Here is a 6000-nt window from a genome sequence, read left to right on the forward strand (position 1 = left end):
ATATCCATGACTTCAAATTATGAAATGAGTCATCACCTTTTAGCATTTATAACAATTGTGCTATTTTGAGGTGTTAATATACAAACAAGCAGAACAGGGTAGCCAAATGTGTAGAGAGGGGTTTTATAAGGAAGATTAAGCTAGCTAAATAAAATTGCAAATTAGGTCATATTCATGTTCATGGTTTTAAGGACTCTGCATTTCCCCCACTTCCCTGTGTATCGCTCTCATCGAGGCTATGTCCTTCCGACAAATCTAGTCCAGTCATTTCTTGACCTGCCTCTGGTGAATGCCAATCACTCAGATACATCAGTATTTCTCAGAATCTTCCTCAAACTCACAGTCTGTGAACTATTTTCCTCAGGAATTCTAGTAGAGGTTATATGTCACATTACACCAACACTTTCACTCTAGGCATGCATTCTGTCCCTTTATGCTTTGTAAAATACCTGAGTTTTATTTTCCAAGAAACTGTCTCTGTGCTTTTTGAGATAACCCTTACACAAACAGACCAACTATTCTGTAAAAGGAAATGTCATGGATACTCCCCTCTTTCTCCATATTTGGTGTTGTTCGGTGCTGTAGTGTCAACTCCAACTTTGAATATTCATTTAAGTAGACTGATGATAATGCCTGATTTGATCAGAGGAAGGACTCTAACATTGAAATTTTGAGATATCATGACAAGGGAAAAAACATTCAATAGATAGTCCTTTGAAAATTCATTAAGGATAAGTACATTTAATTTGTTGTCACTCATCATTGCCCATCTAAAAAAATATGGTATAGCTAAGATTATTAAATCAATAAGAGTTCAATTTTCTAAAATGGACTCATAAATTTTCAAATCAAAATCATATTATTTTTATTAAATAGAACATGTATTAAGTAAGCCTTGCACATTTAACCAGTTAACATTATATTTTACCTACCCATTATTACAATGGTTACTCTATCTGTTCCATACTGTTCCCCCTTCTATCCTTGATGTATGTGCAGCTGTGGAACAGCAGAAAAGAAACAAACAAACAAACAATACTCTCTCATTGTTCTTATCTCAACACTGTCAAATAGACAGACTTGAAATATCTAAGATTTTCATCCTTCTTGGAAATGGTTTTCAGCTTAAAGTCATTTGACCTGGAGTGAGGTTATATTTCAGTCAGCCTACTGAATTGTATCTAGAGAGGCCGGTCAGCAGAAGCTTAGCAGAAAAATGTGAGTGAAAGATCAAGTGCCTGGTAGCTGAGAAAACTGGAGGAGGGCAACTTGACTTGAATATCAAAGCTGAATTCTGTCTGAGTGGCAAAAGTCATTTTCGAAACAATGCATGACAGAAAAGCATTAATTGAGAAAGCTCAAATGATAATTGACCTATTTGACTAAATATTTAAACTTAAAAAGCTTTGAAATAGTTCTTTGGGACCTAAGACCTGGCATTTTTATTAGAGATAAAGGAGTAAGTTAAAAAGTCAGAAGGTGTTGGTGTAATGTGCCATATAACCTTTCCCAAAATCTCTGAGGATAATAACTTAGTTTATAAGTCAGGAGTTTACAAAAATTCCAGTAGAATGCTGACATATCTGAGCAAAGTATAAGAAATTTTATTCCAGGACCTACAGCCAAAATGTTTATGAATGTTGTTGTTTTTATGTGCCCTCAAGTCAGACCTGACTCACAGCGACCTCTCCTTGGGTTTCCAAGGTGGCATTACTATGAAAGTAGATTGTCCAACCTTCCTTCTGAGGAGTGGCTGGGGGGTTTGAACCACTAATCTTCTGGTTAGCAGGTAAGCACCTAAGGCGCTACACTACCAGAGCTCCTATGTTTATGAGTTGTTGTTGTTGTTGTTATGTGCCATCGAGTCGGCCCCGACTCATAGCGACCCCTCCTTGGGTTTCCAAGGCAGTATCACTACGGAAGTAGGATTGCCCAACCTTCCTTCCGAGGAGTGGATGTTTATGAGTAGGAACCAATCATGAATTGATGATAGATGTGGGACATCACTCCAAATCTATGGGTTGTTCACATGTGGTCTCTGATTTCTAAATACCCAGGAGGCCATTAGTAAAAGGAAACTGATAACTAATATGGATTGCTCCAGGAATATCACATCCTTCTGATCAGAGCCTGCACACACATTAGCACATGGAAAGTACATTTTATTACATACAAAAGGATGCAGACAGCATACAGCTGATGAGCTCCCCCTGCCAACTGGAAATGGAAAAATTCCTTGAGCCTTGTTGTACACTGTAGATAAGGGACGAAAAGGGACAGTCATATGAAAATGCTGGTCCCTCCTGGCTTCTCGAGCTGTCCTGATGGAGTTAGAGAACTCAATGTTTACTACCACCTGGCATCTTGGTTGAGGGATACAAAAGGGGCCTACCTTCTGCTGTTCATCCTAGCCAGGTAGGCACAATTAGTTGAAATGAGATTTTTTTATTATAAGTGCTTTTCACAGACACTCTACCTAACAGACTAAGAGATCCCTCTGCCAGCCATTTTTATTTCCCAAGGTCAGGTGATTAGGGGCTATGTGATCCACTAAAGAAAGAATAATTTAATTTCTGAACCTGACCACTTTAGAAGGGAGAGGTCAGGCACCTTGGTGTAAAACCAGGAATTTTTATCTTCTTAATCCTGCTGACATTTATAAAAAAAAAAAATTTGGCTTGGTGGGTGGGAGCGAAAGGATGGTATGTGGTGCATTTTTTTTTCCCCCTAAAATCCAAATACTCTTATAAGGGGAGGAACAAGAAGACATGGCCACCAGGCTTGTCCAAAGAACTGCCTGCTGATAGTAGAGTTGATTGTTTCAGTCTGAGCATTTTAAATACAATATTTTCTGATATTTATAGAAACTATCAGGAAAGAGGGGAGCTCTGGTAGCATAGTGCCTAAGGCACTTGACTGCTAACCAGAAGGCTGGCGGTTCAAACCCATCAGCCACTCCTCGGAAGGAAGGTTGGGCAATCCTACTTCCGTAGTGATACTGCCTCAGAAACCCAAGGAGGGGTCGCTATGAGTCGGGGCCGACTCGACGGCAAATAACAACAACAACAACATCAGGAAAGAGAAAATGTTTAAAACTTGTAGTTTGACATCAGCTTAATCAAGACAGTAATCAATATCTAGGTCATTGTTTTCTGCACTCAGTGACAATGACACAGAAACCATCACTGCCCAGTGCTACACATTTTTTTTTTCCTCAAATTGAACAACCTGATCTGTGATGGCTGTACATAAGCATTGTGTGCTGGGCCACTTGACAGCAATTTTCAGTCTATTTCTGTAAATTGAACTTCACAGTGCCCTTTGAATGTTTCCCCCACCTAGATTACAGTGGCTTCAGACCTGTTCAGTATACAGGACTAACTTTCATCTTTATCTGCCTTCTCACATAATCAGGCCTAGATAAATTGAACAGTGCAACTCATTTTTATTAGTCAAGTATAACATTGCCAGAGATCTCATGAGAATCATTTTCAGGTTTAGTGGAAGATACAAAGAAAGTAGTCGAAAGGGGAGTAGACTACTTGCTTTGACATTTAGAAGAGTTAGAGCCTCAAACTGTCCCACTTTCTGGTCCAGAGCTTCTTTCTTGACTGAGATTTTTGTGGAAAGTTCTTTAGAAGTAAGTTAGCCGATGATCCTACTCTTTTGCAAGTTTGTGCTTAAACTGACAGAAGAGTAGCAACCAGACATTGTCTTAGTAAGAATAGTGTGATTATGTGATATGCATCAGGATATTCTATACAGGTGACATCATTCTGTAACACCCTAAGGTCCACATGCTTAGTTAGCGTATCCCTTAGCTGACATACTGATTAGGAAGAGACTTCTTCCCTTTTCTCACTGTGACTTCACGTGACTATTAACAACAACAAATTGATTGCATGTGATCACTGAGAAAAGCACATAACAAATGCATATCGAAACACACATTCTCTAGGGGGTGTATCTGCCCTTCCTTCAGAAACATTCACACGATGGGCAAGGGAAAGATCTCAAGGAAGAAGAGGAACAACAAGAAGATGAATTATGTGGTAAAAAGTGCATAATCATTGTAAATAAGCAAGTTCATTTTGATGATAATTTCCTCTCTACCCTCCACCCCAGAAGTTCTTCCTTTTATGTGTGGCTGGAATGGAGGACCAGTCCAATTATAGAAACAGGCTATTGCAATCCTAATTCAACTCATAAGTATCAGTAAGGACTTGAACTCTACTCTTGAACAATATTGATAAACTGAGGAGGCAAGTACTGTGAGTCAGCTAAAATTGATTTATATAGCCTGTCTGATAGTTGTTGTTGTTAGGTACCATTGAGTTTGCTCTGACTCATAGCTATCTTATGTACAACAGAATGAAACACTTCCTGGTCCTGTGCCAGCCTCACAATACTTGCTATACCCAAATCCATCGTTGCAGCCACTCTGTCAATTCATCTTGTTGAGGGCCTTCCCCTCTTTCATTGGCCCTCCACTTTACCAAGCATAATATCTGTGGTAGTTAAGTTTGTGTGTCAACTTGGCTGGGCCTGGTTGAGTGGCTTGGCATCTGGTCATAGTTATTCCCCGTGATGAGACTGCCAATCAACTCATGGTGAGCCCTACCACAAGCAGCTGAGTAGCTGCTTTAGGGATGTGATCTGCTTCCTGTATATAAGAAACAACTTTGGGAATGGTCTGTAGCTTATGGAATGCTTGGACCTCCATGTAGCCATGTCATTGTTCAGCAGCCTGCCATGCTCTGCTGACCTTGGGACTTTCGATAGACTTAAATTAATGGCCTGCCATGTGATTTGGTAGCAACAGGACTGTGCCTTTTTACTTGTCAACTTTGGGCTTGTCAATATCAGCAGCCACTAGCTGTCTGAGTGAAGAAAAGCCTCTAGCTCCAGTGGGCAGGAGGTAGAACTGAAACCCAAGGTTGAGGGGCTTTCACCCAGTCCCTAGAGCCTGGCACTTTGAACTTGGACTTAAAACCTCCAAACTCTAAGAGAATAAACTCCTGTTTGTTCAGCCATCCCATTTGTGATTTATTCTTGTCAGAGCAGTACAAGGTAACCAAAACAATATCCTTCTCCAAGGAATGGTCTTTTCTGACAACATGACCAAAGTAAGTCAAACGAAATCTAGCCATTCTCACTTCTAAGGAGCATTCCAGCTGGAATCCTTCCAGGAAAGATTTGTTCTCTCTTTTAGAAGTCCATGGTAGTTCCAGCATTCTTCACCAACACCACAACTAAAAAGCTTTAACTCTTCTTCAGACTTCCTTAATCATTGTCCAGCTCTCACATGCATATGATGCGACTGAAAATACCATAGCTTAGGTCAGGCGCACCTTAGTCTTCAAAGAGACATCTTTGCTCTTTAGCACTTTAAAGAGGTCTTTTGCAGCAGCTTTTTGCGGTGAAACACATCATCTTATGTCTTGACTGCTGCAACCACTGGTGTTGATTGTGGAGCCAAGTAATATGAAATCTTTGACAACTTCAATCTTCTCTCCATTTATCATGATGCTGCTTATTGGCCCAGTTGTGAGGATTTCATTTTCTTTATGTTGAAATGTAACCTATACTGCAGACTGTATTCTTCAATTTTCATCAATAAGTGCTTCAAGTCATCCTCACTTTTGACGATATGTCATCTGCCTATCGCAGATTGTTAATGAGTCTTCTTCCAATCCTGGTATCACATTCTTCTTCCTATAGTCCAGCTTCTCAGATTATTTGCTCAGCATACAGATTGAATAAGCTTGATGAAAGGTGACAACCCTGACACACTCCCTTCCTGATTTTAAACTATGCACTATCCCCTTGTTCTGTTCCAATGACAGCCTCCTTTCTGGTCTATGTACAGTTTCCTCATGAGCTCAATTAAGTGTTCTGGAATTCCTATTCTTCTCAATGTTATCCATAATTTGTTATGATCCATACAATCAAATGCTTTTGCATAGTCAATAAAACACAAGTAAACATCTTTCTGGTGTT

This window comes from Orycteropus afer, unplaced genomic scaffold (genome assembly GCF_000298275.1).
Source record: "Orycteropus afer afer isolate SDZICR_OR568_19922 unplaced genomic scaffold, OryAfe1.0 scaffold00022, whole genome shotgun sequence".
NCBI lineage: Eukaryota > Metazoa > Chordata > Mammalia > Tubulidentata > Orycteropodidae > Orycteropus > Orycteropus afer.